Source organism: Cnephaeus nilssonii, assembly GCF_951640355.1.
Source record: "Cnephaeus nilssonii genome assembly, chromosome: 8".
NCBI lineage: Eukaryota > Metazoa > Chordata > Mammalia > Chiroptera > Vespertilionidae > Cnephaeus > Cnephaeus nilssonii.
In genome coordinates this window covers 37625180-37642687 of record NC_137079.1, presented here as the reverse complement: position 1 = coordinate 37642687, position 17508 = coordinate 37625180, and positions in this window count along the sequence as shown.

The window sequence follows — 17508 nt, the reverse complement described above, 5'->3', positions numbered from 1 at the left end:
AAATTAAAATCATAATAACCTAGCACACACACTGTGCTAAAAATAAAAGATCTGATAATCCCATGTGTTGTGGAAATATACAGTGTGAGGAGTGTAACTTGATACAAGCTCTTTGAAAAACTCTAACAAAATCTACTACTAAAATTGCCTTATACTAGTACATACCCTTATGATTCAGCAATTGTGCACCTAGGTATATATCCAATAGGAACACATACAGATGTACTACAACAGCTGTACAAAATGTTTATTATAGCATCATTTGTATTAGTCTCCAAACTGGAAACAATCCAAATGTCCACCAGCAATAGGAAGTATACATAAATAAGTGTACATTCATATGATGGAAATTTTTGCATCGATGAAAAAGAATGAAATCCTGCTAAATACATCAACAGGATAGGTACTAAAATCATAATGTTGAGTGAAATAAGCCAAACATAAAAGAACACATGCTGTGTGTTTCCACTTATATACATTTTAAAACCAGGCAAATATGGGAATAGTGGACAGGAGAAAGTTGATAATGATTGAAAGGAGTGGCAGGTTGTGGTAGAGGGGGTGCTTTTGAAGTGTTGGCAATGTTCTATTGTCTGACCTTGCTCGTGGTTATATGGGTGTGGTAACTCATTAAAGTATATTTTGTTATTTGTGTATTCTCTATGTGTGTAATATTTCAATTAAAAGCTTTAAAAAAAAGAGCCTAGCTGGTGTGGCTCAGTGCTTGAACATCGACCTATGAACCAGGAGGCCACGGTTCGATTCCCATCAGGGTACATGCCTGGGATGTGGGCTCGATCCCCAGTAAGGAGCATGCAGGAGGCAACTGATCAATGGTTCTCTCTCATCATTGACGTTTCTCTCTCTCTCTTCCTCTCTCTGAAATCAATAAAAACTTTTAAGTTTTTAAAAAGTAAGTGAATAAAAAATAAAAGCCTCTGTACTTGAATGCTAGTCATGGCCCTGTGTATAAATTCCTGCCTTCTTCCTGATAAGTTGCTCATGTCCCATCACATTCCAGCATTCACCAACTCTTAGCCTCTCATTTAACCTCCCACACTGAAATCTGCTCTCACCCTTTGATTGCAGCCATTTTCACTTAACCTTTAGCCTTTCTTCTGCTCCACTTCCAGCAGCTCCAATAGGCTCAGGCCCCCTCAACAGTATGAGACACTGTGGCTGGCCCAGACACACTGATGAGGTCTGTCTTACACACCCTGTACATGTCTGTCTCCCTCAGGAGATCGTAAGTTCCCCATCAACATTATTTTACTCATGTTTGTATTCAGTAGAATACCTGGCACAGGGCCTGGCAAGCAATAGACATGCAATAAATGAGGCATGATTTTGCCTTGACAATTATTTGGCAAAAGGTATGGGAGTGTTAAAAGAGAACAGGCTGTGGAAGAAAGGGATACTTTTATATTTCTCCTTCTTAACAAATTGATTTTGTTACATGCATATATCTGAGAGGCTTTAATGTTTTATTTTGTTTCTTTTTATTTTGCCCTACCTATTAAAATATGTTTTTATTGATTTTCGAGAGAGGACGGGAAAGGGAGAGAGAGATAGAAGCATCAATGATGAGAATCATCAATTGGTTGCCTCCTGCATGCCCCATACTAAAGATTGAGCCCACAACCCCGGCATATGCCCTCACCAGGAATTGAACCTGGGACCCTTTTGGTTCATGGGTCAACACTCAACCATTGAGCCACTCTTGCTAGGCTTGCCCTACTTTGAATTCAAGTATTCCTCTGCTAATTTCTAACTATGGAAAACTTTGCTATAATTACCTCATTACCAGAGAGATTAATAAACCTTTCCAACTTGGATCATAAATCATAAATTTCTACAAATGGGAGATTTTCAAATAAGAGGCTTAGTCACTCTATTGTCTACTTGAATCAGTTTTAAAATCTAACAGCACTTCATGTTCACAGGCATATAAAAGTATTGACTTTGAGATAAACATTATGTTCTAATGACCAAAAGTGATAAATATTGTATTGAATGGAAGTAAGACAAGCCCAATATTTCAAAAGACTGTAAATCTTTATGTTCTTCCAAGCGAAAATACATTCCTGTTTTATTACAAGAGAACAATTTGAAAGATTTAAACTACAAAAGAGACTAAGTAATATTTTGTCTGGTGAAAGAACTTGGATATTATTGTACCCGGCAGGGTTCATGGCTTGGAGAAGTTGATATTAAAGAAACATTGAGTGGATGCCAGATTCAGTTCATGAACCAAGAGGAGAAACTATCAGGGGACACCCAATGTAGCTCCGGGTTGGGAAATTGTAGGGAGGCTCCTAAGGGCAGTAAGCAAGGACTTTTCACTGAGACGGCAGGTGTGTCTGAAACACAGGAAGCAGTGGCTGCTATTATTCCATTTGCTATCGTGTGAATCCTTTTTCACCCATCCAAGCTGAATGACATCCTATTACCTACTACTTGAACCACTTAGAAAGTTAAATTTAGCTAGTTCACCCCACAATTTTCTTCCCTACTCTTCTACACCTTTGGCATTATTAAAGAAAATTCTGTAAGAATATGCATTGGGGCCTTTTTGAACCAATTATTTCTCATTTTAATTGGTGTCAATACAGGGCCAATGGAGTGCTTAGTCAACTCCCTCTATGATTTCCTTTAGAGGCCTTTTCAAAATACATAATTAACTTTGTAGAAAAATGGCCATATCACTAACTTAAACTTGTGTGAAAAAGAGGTAAAATGTAAAATATATCAGAATGACACCAAGAGAAGAGCAGGCTCACTTTCCGAAGTCCCAATTAAAAAAAAAAAAATCCGTAGGGAAAACTCTAGCTTGGCTTACACACCCATCTTTGAGGACAAAAAGACTGAATACTATATGACCGGCAGATTCCACCAGAACAAAATCATTCAAGTAGAGACAAGGAATAGTTTCTCCCCCCAGAAAAGCATTTTATTCTCAGAAAAGACCAAAAAATAGATTTGTTCCATAACTGCATGTTACAAGGTTTGGGGATATAATTAAATATACTTCTTGAACTATCTTTGAATTTGGAACTGATTGAGACATAAATGCAAGTGTCTGATGAACAAAGGTTAAATTACCTGTAGTATTGTTAAAGCTAAATTGTAGGGAATAACTCAGATCTACAGCCAGTATTCCAATACCTTACACTTGTCTCCATGTCTAGATCTTATAGTTACACACCCAATGGAGAATTTGGATCTTCAAAACAGATCCACTTATCAAAACAGCTGCCTCCCACTAACAAACCCCGCAGTAAGAATAAAGATAAATATTTTATGTAATGATATAATTATTGTGTGAGCAATCTGTGTATATAAAGAGGGATATTCACAAAGAAATATGTCATTCAATAAACATCTAATGAGATCTCTGATGTGCCAGGGTTGGCAAACATCAGTGAATTAATTGAAGATGCCTGCTCCTGTGGCACTTACCTTTTAGAGGTAAAACAGGAACTGATGGATATAAAAGAGAGAGAGGATTATTCAGTAGCAAAAATACAGAAATATAGTAAAATGAACTTGTTAAAAATAAAACCATGAGTTTATGAGTTAACAGTATAAAATAACTAGTAAATCCTGGGTAAAGAAAGGGAAAAGAGAATTTGACATTTACCAAACCACTAGGAAAGAGAAAATTACAAGAAAGGGAACCAATAGCAAAAAGAAGTATATGAATTTTTGTGCTGGATATAGTATTAGTCAGAGTTCAACCAGAGAAGCAAAACCAGTAGAAGATACACATTTATTGAAAGGGATTGGCTTCTCCACTTATGGGAGCTGGATAGGGAAGTCCAAAGTCCATGGGACAGGCTGTCAGGAGTAGGAACCACAAAACTCACAAACCTATCATTCACTTTATATAAACCACAGTGATTAACGGCCAATAGCAGTCCATTTTCTATATAAGCAGTAGTGTCTACTCACTGTTCTCCCACAGAAATGGAAACCTTCCTATCTAATAAAGAGGGAATATGCTAATTGACCCTCACACCATCACAAAAGATGGAGGCACCCACAGCCAATAAGGAGGGAATATGCTAATTGACTGCCCGCCCTCAAAGATGGTGGCACCCACCGCCAATAAGGAGGAAATATGCTAATTGACTGCTCCACCCTCAAAGATGGCGGCACCCACAGCCAACAAGGAGGGAATATGCTAATTGACTGCCCTGCCCTCAAAGATGGCGGTGCTCACAGCCACAAGATGGCAGCTCCCAGTCCTCTCAGCCCCACTGGGGTGGCAGGCACACGGTACCTGCCTCCGGAGTGCCTCAGTCCCCTCAGCCCTCCAGCCGCCCAAGGCTGGCCCGAGGCACTGGCAAGCCTCAGATGGTGGCTGCCCAGCTGACACCTGAGGCACAGGCAAGCCTCAGATGGCAGGTGGGCAGGGCCGCCCGAGGCTCAGGTAACCAGGGCCGGCCGAGGCTTGCGCTGCCGGCAGTGGCAGCAACAGAGGTGTGATGGGGGCGTTGCCTTCCCCTGATCGCTGGGTTGGCTCCTGCCCCTGAGGGCTCCTGGACTATGAGAGGGGGCAGGCCAGGCTGAGGGACCCCCCTCCAGTGCATGAATTTTCATGCACCAGGCCTCTAGTTATGAAATAAGAGGGGGAAAAGGCACAACCTGGCAGCTGGCTTTTTATAAGTTGTCCCCTGGGGAAGACTCTTACCGTGGGCTCTTGCCTTCTTTCTTTTGCCATGTTCTTCCTTCCCCTAAGAATGACCTTACCAGCTCTTTCCTCAGCACACTCACTAAACTACCACCACTTAACATATCTTAATTTTTGCTAGACTTATAACTTGCTTTTTTTAAATATTCCTCATGTGCATCTTACCTCCTCTACTGGACTGTAACCTCTCTAAAGACAAGCTCCAATTCTTGTTTACCATGGAATATATTGCATATAGCACATAATGAGTGACTGAAAGAATTGCTACAAGTGATACATTTTAAACAATGATGAAAACTTCAACTCAAAAAGCCTCTAAATAATTAATAGTAAGTCTCATGCCAACTCAAGAGTTACATTTAAACTCTCTTTAGGGCCCTAGCCGGCTTGGCTCAGTGGATACAGCATCAGCCTGTGGACTGAAGGGTCCCAGGTTCTATTCTGGCCAAGAGCACATGCCTGGGTTGCAGGCTCGATCCCCAGTAGGGGGTGTGCAGGAGGCAGCCGGGTGTGCAGGAGGCAGCCGATCAATGATTCTCTCTCATCATTGATGTTTCTATCTCTCTCTCCTTCTCCCTTCCTCTCTGAAATCAATAAAGAAATATGTTGTTTTTTTTAAATAAACTCTCTTTAGGTTTGCAAAATGCCTTGCCTTCTTATACAATATTAATGTTCCAATTGAATGATATAATTAATGTTTGGCCAACTTAAAGATAAATAAAAGACTATGAAATAAAATACTGCAAAGTTAATTTAAAAGAGTGACTTGTTTATATATTTAGAAACAAATACAACGTGCCTCGTAAAGAAAATTTGGTAGCTTTACACCACATTATTGATACAGTGACAATATCTATAGTAATTAATAAAATTTCTTTTTTTAAATGTTTTTACTGATTTTAGGTAGAGAGAGAAACATTGATGAGAGAAACATCAATTGACTGCCTTCTGCATGCCCCCTACTAGGGATCAAGCCCACAACCCAGGTATGTGCCCGGCTGGAAATCAAACCAGCAACCTATTGGTGCACAGGATGATGCTCAACCAACTGAGCCATATCAGCCAGGGCAATGACATAATTTCTCATTACAGTTACCAGTAAATCCAAACTGAGTTTATTTTTTCATTTCCAATCATGCTTTTAATACTGACATTATTGCTAATGGAACAAGTTAGATTAATTTTTCAAAAGCAAAAAATGCTTGTATATCTAATATACTTAAAGATGGAAAGTTAGAAGAAAAAAAAAAAAGAGTAGCAGATGCCCTTCTAGATTAGCTTCTCTGTGGGACTCCAAATGACCTGATCATTATTTGATTCATTACTGGGACATATATATTTCCAGTCGCTGTATATTTTTATTATTATGTTCTTGACTATAAAAGTAATACATACACATTGCAGAAAATTTAGAAAACATAACAAAGAATCAGTTTACCTCTGTGGCCAACTTTCCTTTCTGTCCCACCCCTAATTTTGCCCTCAGCCACACTTAAAGAGCTCTTTTTGCCCTAATACGTTTCCATCCCTTAACTAATCAAAATGCCTCTAAATTTTAACCATGAAGTCAAGCAACTCTTTCCTGAAGGCGTGATCAATGACAGGAATAACATACTTCTACTCACAGCTACACTTAAAAGAGCTAGGGCTCTACGGTCAACCCAGTGTTTCTCCAGTCGATTGTTCAGGATGGTTTTTCTATATTTTAAATATATTCTAAAATTTATTTCAGAGAGGAAAGGGAGAAGGAGAGAGAGAGAGAATCATCAATGATGACAAAAAAATCACTGATTGACTGCCTCCTGCATGCCCCACACTGGGGATCGAACCTACCACCTGGGCATGTGCCCTGACTGGGAATCGAACTGTGACCTCCTGGTTCATAGGTCAATGCTCAACTACTGAGCCATGCCACTGGGCAGTTTTTCTATATTTTAGCTGTAATTTCAGTTTGGCCCTGGGAGGGTGTCAGTGTAGCTTCCACTTAATCCGCCGCCATTTTTTCATGGGCTCCTAGTGCTTCTCTTATCTTTCTCCCGCAGGCTCTCTCACCAGATGGAAAGCCACTTGACCCCACACTAGAGATATTTCTAGATTTAAATCCAGTTTATTTCATTCAGCTTATATTAACTCAATTTCTATTCACAGGCAAATCTTTATTAAGAAAACAAACCCAGAGAATTAATATATATATATATATATACCATTAGTGGCAAGCAAAGGATGGGGGTCTGGCTGCTAATAAGTGTGGGGCTGTCTGAGTTGGGCCCTTAGAGGGAAGAAGTGGCAAACAGGGGAGCCTTGCTGGAAGGGAGGGTGGTAGGAAAATGCCAAAATTGTGCTGTTGGGGCAGGGAAAGAAGCTGCATGACATGATGAATGGTGTGAGACTCTCCATTATTTGGCCTGTCTGGGAATCGTCTGAAATGCTCTCATGCCCATACCTGACATCCCTACATTTTAGAACGCAGAAATGGGAACCTTTATGAAAGAAGGGAATAGAAGTGGTGCAACCTGGCAGATGGCCTTTCATAACTTGTCCCCTGGGGGAAACTCTTACTCACTGGGTCAGCAACCTGAGTCAGCCCTGAAGAAAACGTGGCCATCTGAAAACAACACCAGATTGAGAATAATTGCTCCCCTGGGGCCTTGCAGAATTTCAAAATGACTAGATGTCTACATACCTCTAGTTTGGGGAAACAAGAATGGCATACAAAAAACTGAATGCTGGAATTGCCATTAAGAACACTGATAATGATTGACTTCATTAAAAATTTTTTAAAATTTATAACAATCTCACAATTAAAAATTTTAAGTACAAAATTTCCCCCTGCAGTATTTGAGAACCTGTTGCTGACCCTATTGCCAGTATATATATAAGGTATTTTTTTAAATATATTTTTATTGATTTCAGAGAGGAAGGGAGAGGGAGAGAGAGATCGAAACACCAATGATGAGAGAAAATCATTGATCCCTGCCTCCTACTGGGGATTGAGCCCACAGCCCCGCAACCTGGGCATGTGCCCTGACCGGGAATTCAACCATGACCTCCTGGTTCATAGGTCGATGTTCAACCTCTGAGTCACACTGGCCAGGCTAAGGTATTTTTTTAAATAGAAATAAGGATATTTTCTTACAAAGCCACAATTCAATTAGGAAATAAACATTGATACATTACTGCTTTGTATTTTTAGGGCAGTTTTAGGTTCACAGCAGAAGTGGAAGAAGGTGCAGCGTTCTCACACACAGGCACTGCCTCCCCTAAAATCAGCATCGCCCACCAGAGTAGCACATTCGTTACAATCCACAAACAGACACTGACACATCATTATCACTCTGAGTCCCTAGTTTATATTAGGCCTCACTTTTGGTGGTACACATTCTTTGGGTTTTGACAAATGTATAATGACACGTATTTACCATTACAGTATTGTACAGGATGGTTTCACTGAACCAAGAATCCTTGGCGCTTTGCCCATTCATCCTTCCTCTCTAACCACTAGAGACAACTGATTTTTTACTGTTTTCATTGTTTTGCCTTCTGAAATTGACACATAATTGGAATCATACAGTATGTGGCCTTTTCAGATTGATTTCTTTCACTTGTGCATCTAAGTTTCCTTCCTATCTTTTTATAACTTGATGGCTCATTTCCTTCTAGTGCTGAATAATATTCCCTTGTCCAGTTGTATCACAGTTTATTTGTCCATTCACCTACTGAAGGACATCTTGGTTACTTCCCAGTTTGGGCAATTATAAATAAATTACTATAAACACCTGTGTACAGGTGTTTGTATAGACTTAAGTTTTCAACTTACCAGGGAGTGTGATTGCTAGATCATATGGTAAGAGTATGTGTAGTTTTGTTAAGAAACCACCAAGATATTATATATACATATATATGTGTGTGTATATATAGATATATATACACACACACACACACACACACACACACATACATATACATATATAGAGGCCTGGTGCATGAAATTCAGTTGTGATGGTCACTTAGACATATATAGATATAGATATAGATATAGATATAGATATAGATATAGATATAGATATAGATATAGATATAGATATTAATAAAAGGGTAATATATATATATACTAATAATATATACTAATAAAAGGGTAATATGCTAATTAGACAGGTGACCAGACATCTTCTGGACATCTGACTTCCTTCCGGATTGTTAGGGGGTGACCAGGCCAGCAGGGGGACAGTTGGGGGGAGCTGGTGAGTGGTTGGGAGTCAGTGATCCCGGATTGTGAGAGGGATGTCCTACTGCCGGTTTAGGATATCCCCCAAGGAGTCCTTGATTGGAGAGGGTGCAGGCCAGCCTGAGGCCCCACACACACACACACACGAATTTCATGCACCGGGCCTCTAGTATATATATGATCATTTTGAATAACCTCTTATTGTTTTTTTAAATGTTACCCTTCATTTTGTTAAACCTTTTATATATTGGTAATTTATATTCTGTATCTGATGATGTTGATATCTGAAATATTGGAGTCCTAATTCCATCTTTGTTGTTTCTGTTGAATTTTATTCATGGTGATTTATTTCCTTGTGTGTTTGATAATTTTTTATTATGAGCTCATACTTGGTGTATCTTACTCTGTGGGGAAACTAGAGGCCATAGTTGAAGATTATTTCACTCAGAAAACATTTGCATGTGTTTTTTCCAGGGGCCAAGGGTACTGCCTGCCTGAGGCTCTATTATCTCCTTCTGGTGTCCTCAAGATAATTTTGGACTCAAATTTAGTTTCCCCAAATTATACTTATTTTACATCTCGGTCTTCTGATTAAAAGAAGATATTTATAGGATAAAGGTAAGCAGGAAGAATGAAATGGGAAGAGTGGAGCAAAGACCTGAGTAGCTTGGGACTGTGGCATGGCATTGACAAAAGATGCAGACCCAGAAGGGATCCTCCTAAATGAGTATTGAACAGCATAGAAAGAGGCAGAATAAGAAAATAAATATGAGGATGGAAAGGGTTCTATAAGACTTAGCTTGGGAATGAAAGAAAGGTTCCCAAAACAAACTAAATACCTTCTTTCAAATTTTATCTGAAAAAAAGTCCTTCCTGTCAGCTTTCAGACATTTCTAAGATTCCTTTCCAACCTTATTAGTATTAATAATGTTTAAATAACAAGGTCTTGTTTTGCTAGAATCCCAGCCAGTCTAAACTGAGTCATGTCAGTTAAACAGTGTCTTGGCTACTTTGAGCAGTAAAGGGTATGAGTAGTATTCCCTAAGACCAATAGGAACTAGAACATTCTCCATTTTATGAGGTTTGTAGCCCAACTTTTCCATGAGTTCACAGCTACTTATCCTGATCTGTAAGATATTTGTATGCACATATAGTTAGCTGCCAAACCTGGGTACTATAATAGGTGACCTATTTCCATGTCTATAACAATCCTTTTTGTTATATAAGTTATACTGAAGCATAAAGAATATGAATGCTTGGTTATATATCCCTCAACCAGGGCAAGAGGCAGGTTGTTAATTCTTAGATTCTATCAATGTTTAAATATGTCTATTTTGAATATTTTTAAACCCAAATAAAAATGGAGAGAACAGCATAGTAAACCCCACTACCCACCAATCAGTTAAGAATTTATCAAGATTTTTATTATACTTAATTTAACCTTTTTGAGGTTTTCTTGTTTGTTTTTTTGTTGTCTTTTAAAATGGTATGTTTATTTGCAAGCTAAAGAATTTTAAAGAAAAGCATAGATGGTATTTCATTCAACAATAAATATTTCAATATCTATTACTAATAATACGGATATTATCTCACATAAGCACAATATCATTATTGGACCTAAAAAATTTAACATAGTTCAGGCTACATAGTAAGGATTTTTCAGTTTTTTTAACCAGTCCTACACTGAGGATCATTTGGGTTATTTCCAAGTCTTTTACTTTTATAAGGAATTATCAGACTTTCCATACTAAATAATTCCTCAAAAAAATATAGAAATTTATTTTTTTAATTTCATTAAATTTATTGGGGTGACATAGGTTAATAAGATTATATAACTTTCAAGCATACAATTTAATACATCATCTGTATATCTTGTGTTCATTACCCCAAGTCAAGTATCCTTCTGTTACCGTATATTTGACCTCCTTTACCCTTTTCTACTTCTCCCTACCCTCTTCCCTTCTGGTAACCACCATACTGTTTTCTGTATTTATGAGGTTTTTTGTTTGTTTTGTTTGTTCATTTGTTGCCTTCTAGAAGTTTAATTTTGATTTGGGGCTTCCTCTGCCAATGTATGCATGTCAAAGATATGCAAATCCCCCTGTACATAGCCTGCTATGAGTGTTGGCAGGAAGAGTAGAGAATATGTTTATTGAGAGTGTTTCTTGAAATGTACTAACACATTTTGGTTTCATGAGGAGTAGATAACTGAAGTCAATGGCAGACAGACAAATGTGGCATAAAACATGTAATTTATAAATAGACAGCAAAGACAGCCTCTGGTCACCCTAAAAGAAAATGTAATTTGAATAGCTTCCTGCTGATTTTAAAAAGAACAAATCTTGGAATTTTTCTCAATTTTCTTATAATCTAACAGTTATTTGCCTCCACTTCTATGAGTTCTTTTTAATCAAGTGAGGGTTTTGAATATATGAGTCAGTATTAGGTCAAGAGACAGATTTTTATATTCACCATTTGTTCAGTGAAATGGAACTTTTAAAGACAGTCAATAAATCACTCTGTCATTTGAAAAGTGAGCTAGAAAAGAGATAATGGGAGTGGTAAGAAAGATCATACAATGCCAAATTTATTCAGTGCAATTCATTCATGAAACAGAAGAGAGCTGATTTCAATCTTTGAAGCATAATTCTAATATAACCTTTCTTTTTCCTTCAGTCAAGGAGCTCTGAGAACCAACCTCAGCTCCAATGTTTCTAAATATAGAAAATCAGTTTGAGGAATATGGGGCTGTGAAATGTTAGTAGAATATTTTTTTAGCTGCTGCAGTCCCAGTTTTCAAATGTGCACTCTGTTTCTAATATAAAAGATGAAAAACAAAGCCATATCATCAACTCCCATTTACCTAGGGCAGGGTCTCCTTCCTCTCCCTGCCCTGCTCCCCAGCACCTTCCATCAGAGCAGCAGATTAGCTCCTGGAAAAGCACAGGCCTGGTTGTCAGGCAGAGCGGCGTCCCAGTCCTTGCTTTGACACTTAGTGGCTGCATGACTTTAGATCTTTTATTTAACTTATTTATCTTACTTGTGCCACTATTAAAACTTGGACTGTTACATCTAAACTCTAAGGTCATGGGGAGAATTAAATTGAATGGTTCTCAAGCTTTATTGCATATTCACATCACCTGGGAGCTTTTTAAACTCCAGATGCTCAAGCCTCACCCTAGACCAGTGGTCGGCAAACTGCGGCTCGTGAGCCACATGCGGCTCTTTGGCCCCTTGAGTGTGGCTCTTCCACAAAACACCACGTGTGGGCGCGCACGAACAGTGCGATTGAAACTTCGTGGCCCATGCGCAGAAGTCAGTTTTCGGCTCTCAAAAGAAATTTCAATCGTTGTCCTGTTGATATTTGGCTCTGTTGACTAATGAGTTTGCCGACCACTGCCCTAGACCAGCGATTTTCAACCTTTTTCATCTCATGGCACACATAAATGGATTACTAAAATTCTGCAGCACACCAAAATATACATATATATTTTTTGCAAATCTGACAAAAATATTGGTATAATTTTGATTCATTCACACTAGATGGCTATGGTTGCATTGACTGTTGTCGTATTTTTATTTGACAATCTAAGGGAAAAGAGGTCAATGCCCCTGACTAAATAGTTAGATATTGCATGTCTTAAAAATTCTTGCAGTACTGGTTGAAAATTGCTGCCCCAGACCAGTGGTCGGCAAACTGCGGCTCGCGAGCCACATGCGGCTCTTTGGCCCCTTGAGTGTGGCTCTTCCACTGTATGGGCACGCACATACAGTGCGATTGAAACTTCGTGGCCCATACGCAGAAGTCGGTTTTCGGCCTGGGCGAGTCTATTTTGAAGAAGTGGCGTTAGGACACTCAAGGGGCCAAAGAGCCGCATGTGGCTCGCGAGCCGCGGTTTGCCGACCACTGCCCTAGACCAGTGATCGGCAAACTCATTAGTCAACAGTACAAGGATTAAAATTTCTTTTGAGAACCAAATTTTTAAACTTAAACTTCTAACGCCACTTCTTCAAAATAGACTCGCCCAGGCCGTGGTATTTTGTGGAAGAGCCACACTCAAGGGGCCAAAGAGCCACATGTGGCTCGTGAGCCACAGTTTGCCGAGCACGGGCCTAGACCAATAGAATCAGAGTCTTTGGGAAAGGACACAGGTATCAGTATGCTTGTTAAGCTCCCCAGGTGATCCCAACGTACAGCAAAGTTTATAACTATTGCGATAATAGTTATAAATATCTAGTGCATTGCCTGTGTCTCAGCAGACTTTCAGTCAGTGGTAGCTAAAACTGTTATCTCCTTTAGAATTCCAAACGCCTTCTTATCTGCTCTTTATTTTCATTCTTTACCTAGAGTGTCTCCGGACTGTTAAAGTGAGTAAAATGTGACCATAAAACCTCCTGCCCTCACCATCATCCTGTTTTTCCCTTTGAGATTCTCCTTTCCTTTCTGATCTCCCCATCAACCTTCATAATAAAATAGCAATCTAATACCCCCCAAAATTAAAAATACCAGGAGAAGATCAAAAGTTACTCTTTCTAAGTAGAATTTTATACTGCTCAAAGAGTAAGACATGCTGGAAATTAAGGGTCATCCTGGTTTTTCTCAATAATAAGCTTTGTTACCACTTACTGTACAAGGATAATGATGGGCTTAAAAATTATGACTCACCTTTTCCAACTCTGTTCAGTGGCACAATAGGGCTGTCTTGGTTAGTTTTTTATACAAATACATGTTTTTGTCACAATTTCTATTTGCTCAATTAAATAAAAATTGTCCGGGTTAATTTCAGAGCACCATTCTCATGGATGCCATGGCACATGGCCAAACAAACACTCAAGCACCTTATTTAAGGAGCATCCATCTTCAGGGTTGCCACACTGTAATTTGTTTGCTTTTAACTGAAACAAAAATATAAGTTAATTAAGATTAGATGAGCCCTGGCCAGTGTTGGTTCAGTTGTTTGAGCATCATCCCATGTACCAAAAGTTTGCCAGTTCAATTCCCGGACAGGGCACATGCCCCAGTTGTGGGATCAATCGAGGGCATGAAGGAGGCAGCCAATCAATGTTTCACTTTCACATTGATGTTTCTCTCCCTCTAACTTCCTCTCTCTCTAAAAATCATTAAAAAAAAAATCTTGGGGGGAAAAAGAATGCTACATGGAGAAACCAAGATGGCGGCATAGGTAATCACCTATACTTGCTGCCTCTCACAACCACATCAAAACCACAACTAAACGACAGAACAACTACCCCCCAGAATGCTGGGAAAGCTGGCTGAGTGGAAATTCCACAACTAGAGAGGTGAAGAAAGCTCATTGAGACGGGTAAGAGGTGTGGAGGCACGGAAAGTGCTGCACCTGGATGTGCTGCTTTTTAAACTGGATGGAGATACAAGCTCCCACTTGCTCTGAACTCCAGTTCTGGGCAAGACTCTGGGTGATGCAGACACATACGGGAAGAAACTGGACTGTCTGGTATCAGGACAGGACCGCAAGGGCGGCTTACTCTTAGAGGTGCTTGCAGCGATCATTGTTCCTGCACTCGGGACTCAGAGAACCAGGGACTTCTCTGGGTTCAGGGCAGCCATTACTATTTGCTCTGCCCTGGTGATTCCCAGAGACCCTACCCCACCCAATTTACAACCACATCCAAGCTGTGAGCAGCAGTTTTTGCATATGAATAGCCTGTTCTTTCTCCTAAACTTTAGGCCCTAAACAAACTGCAGCTGGGTCAGAGAGCCCCAGAGATTCCAAAAGAAGGCTCACCACTTAACAGCAGCAGTGGCCTTGTTTCACAGCTGGGCCTTGCATGGACACTTCCAAACCCCATACAAAGAGGAGGAATCTTGAGATCTCTCTGTAGCTCCTGCTGGGTGGCCCCACACAGTGGCTGACCTTGCACCTCCTTGGAGATCCAAGAGCCAGTGTACCCAGTGGTCAGAGTGAGACCATTCTGGATTATAAATCTTCACATCCATAAGAGACACACTCAAGGAGCAGACTCAGTGAGCACCAAAGCCCCACTGAAGCAAGTCCTGCCCCATAAGGGTGTCTCCTGCGCAATAGATCTTCCAGTGTAGACACAGCTGGTCATCACAACCAATTGGCCTGGAGGTCAATTCCTCCCAGTGATACCAACAGCAATCAAGGGTTAACTACAACAAGACTGTGCACACAGCCCACAAAGGGGTGCACCTAGAGTGTCCACCTCAGGTGATTGGGGAGGCTGAGACACTGGGCCCTATAGGACACCAACCACACAAGGCCACTCAATCAACTCAAGGAGACTTAGCAGCTACCCAATACATAGAAACAAACACAGGGAAGCCGCCAAAAATGTGGAGACAAAGAAACATGTCACAAATGAAAGAAATGGAAGAAAGCAAAAGACTCGATATAGAGTTCAAAACCACAGTTATAAGGGTACTCAAGAATCTTCTAGAAACCTCTGAAGAACTTAGTGAGACCCTCAAGGATATGAAAAAGGACCAATCAGAAATTAAGCATACACTGGCTGAAATAAAGAATAATATACAGAGATCCAATAGCAGACTAGAGGATCCCAAGAATCAAGTCAAAGATTTGAAATATGAAGAAGCAAAAAACACCCAACCAGAAGAGCAAAAAGAAAAAAGAATAAAAAAATATGAAGATAGTGTAAGAAGTCTCTGGGACAACTTCAAGCGTACCAACATCCGAATTATGGGGTGCCAAAAGAAGAGAGAGACCAAGATATTGAAAACCTATTTGAAGAAATAATGACAGAAAACTTCCCCCACCTGGTGAAAGAAATAGACTTACAAGTCCAGGAAGCACAGAGAACTCCAAACAAAAGGAATCCAAAGAGGACCACACCAAAACATATCATAATTAAAATGCCAAGGGCAAAAGACAAAGAGAAAATCTTAAAAGCAGCAAGAGAAAAAACAGTTAGTTACCTACAAGGGAGTACCCATACGACTGTCAGGTGATTTCTCAACAGAAATTATGCAGGCCAGAAGGGAGTGGCAAGAAATATACAAAGTGATGAATAGCAAGAACCTACAATCAAGATTACTCTACCCAGCAAAGCTATCATTCAGAATTGAAGGTCAGATAAAGAACTTCACAGACAAGAAAAAGCTAAAGGAGTTCATCACCACCAAACCAGTGTTATATGAAATGCTGAAGGGTATTCTTTGAAGAAGAAGAAAAAGGTAAAGATAAAAATTATGAACAACAAAGTGACAACAAATACATATCTATCAACAAGTGAATCTAAAAATCAAGTGAATAAAAAATCTGAGGAACAGAATAAACTGGTGAATATAATAGAATCAGGGGCATAGAAAGGGAGTGGACTGACAATTCTCAGGGGGAAAGGGGTGTGGGAAGAGATTGGACAAATATCTTACACCTATGGATGAGGATGGGGTGGTGGGTAAGGGCATGGGGTGGGGTGGGAACTGGGTGGAGGGGAGCTATGGGGGGGGAGAGAGGAACAAATGTAATAATCTGAACAATAAAGATTTATTCAAAAAAAATCTTGGAGGAAAAAAGATTACATGATAAGTAATGACTCTGTCCTTAGGGAATTATTGCTTCAGAAAAACAAGTTGTAGTATTGCTACATGCATAAGCTACCTCATTTTTATACTGAACTACATAATAAGTGTGTGTCTGCCATTCTTAGTACACTTCTTATATGAAGATGAATAATTTTCTGCAAGACTTGTTAAATCAAGGTTAGGATTGAAAACTGACAGATGAAAAATTGAACTTCCCAAATAAGTCAAACAATTTGAACTGAACTAGATGAAATTTCAATCTTTAAAGAAGCATGTCTCTTTAAAGTCTCTAAATATTCTTCTCTCGGTTTATGGCTAAGATTAATAAAGCTAATTGACAAAAAAGTTTTATTATTTTTTAGCCATTTCTGAGTTCATAAAAATTAGGTTTTGAGGAATGGGGTACAGCAACCTTAAGTTTTCATCATTTTATACTTGATGTTCAATGACTTCAAAGAGTGGTCTATATTCATATCAGCCATTTCTGAATTCCCATTCACTTCTCAACTCCCTGAAATAAATGGGTACAATAAGAAACTGAAGTTTAGCCCAATATCTAAAATATTTTTGTTTTGATCAGCTCCTCTAAATTCCATTGGAAGGAGAGATTCTCACCCCAGGGTTACAGCCAACACATAACACTCAACCCTGGACAAATGTGATTGACAGTAGTTTATTAGTCAGATATACTCACAGCTCAGGAAAAAGGACACAATGCACGTAGGGCCACATGGGGGTTGTACTTTGGAACAGAGTGAACAACCAGAGGCTGTGGGAGACAGGCTTTGTAGTAACAAGAGCATGAGATGACCCCGGGTTCCTGGGAAACAATGTAATTGGCTGTTCTGAATAATTTGTTGGGGTGCCCGGGAACCAAAGCCCACTACTCAGGGATGAACAGCTACTTGCCCACTCCATGTAATAAGGAAAGTCGTTTGGCTAGGGGACCCTATCCTTGGAAGCAGATTGGGAAGGAGAACTTGCAGTGAGGTCACTCAAGGCCCTCCCAGTTGTCACCAAATGTCAATGCACATATTATATTGC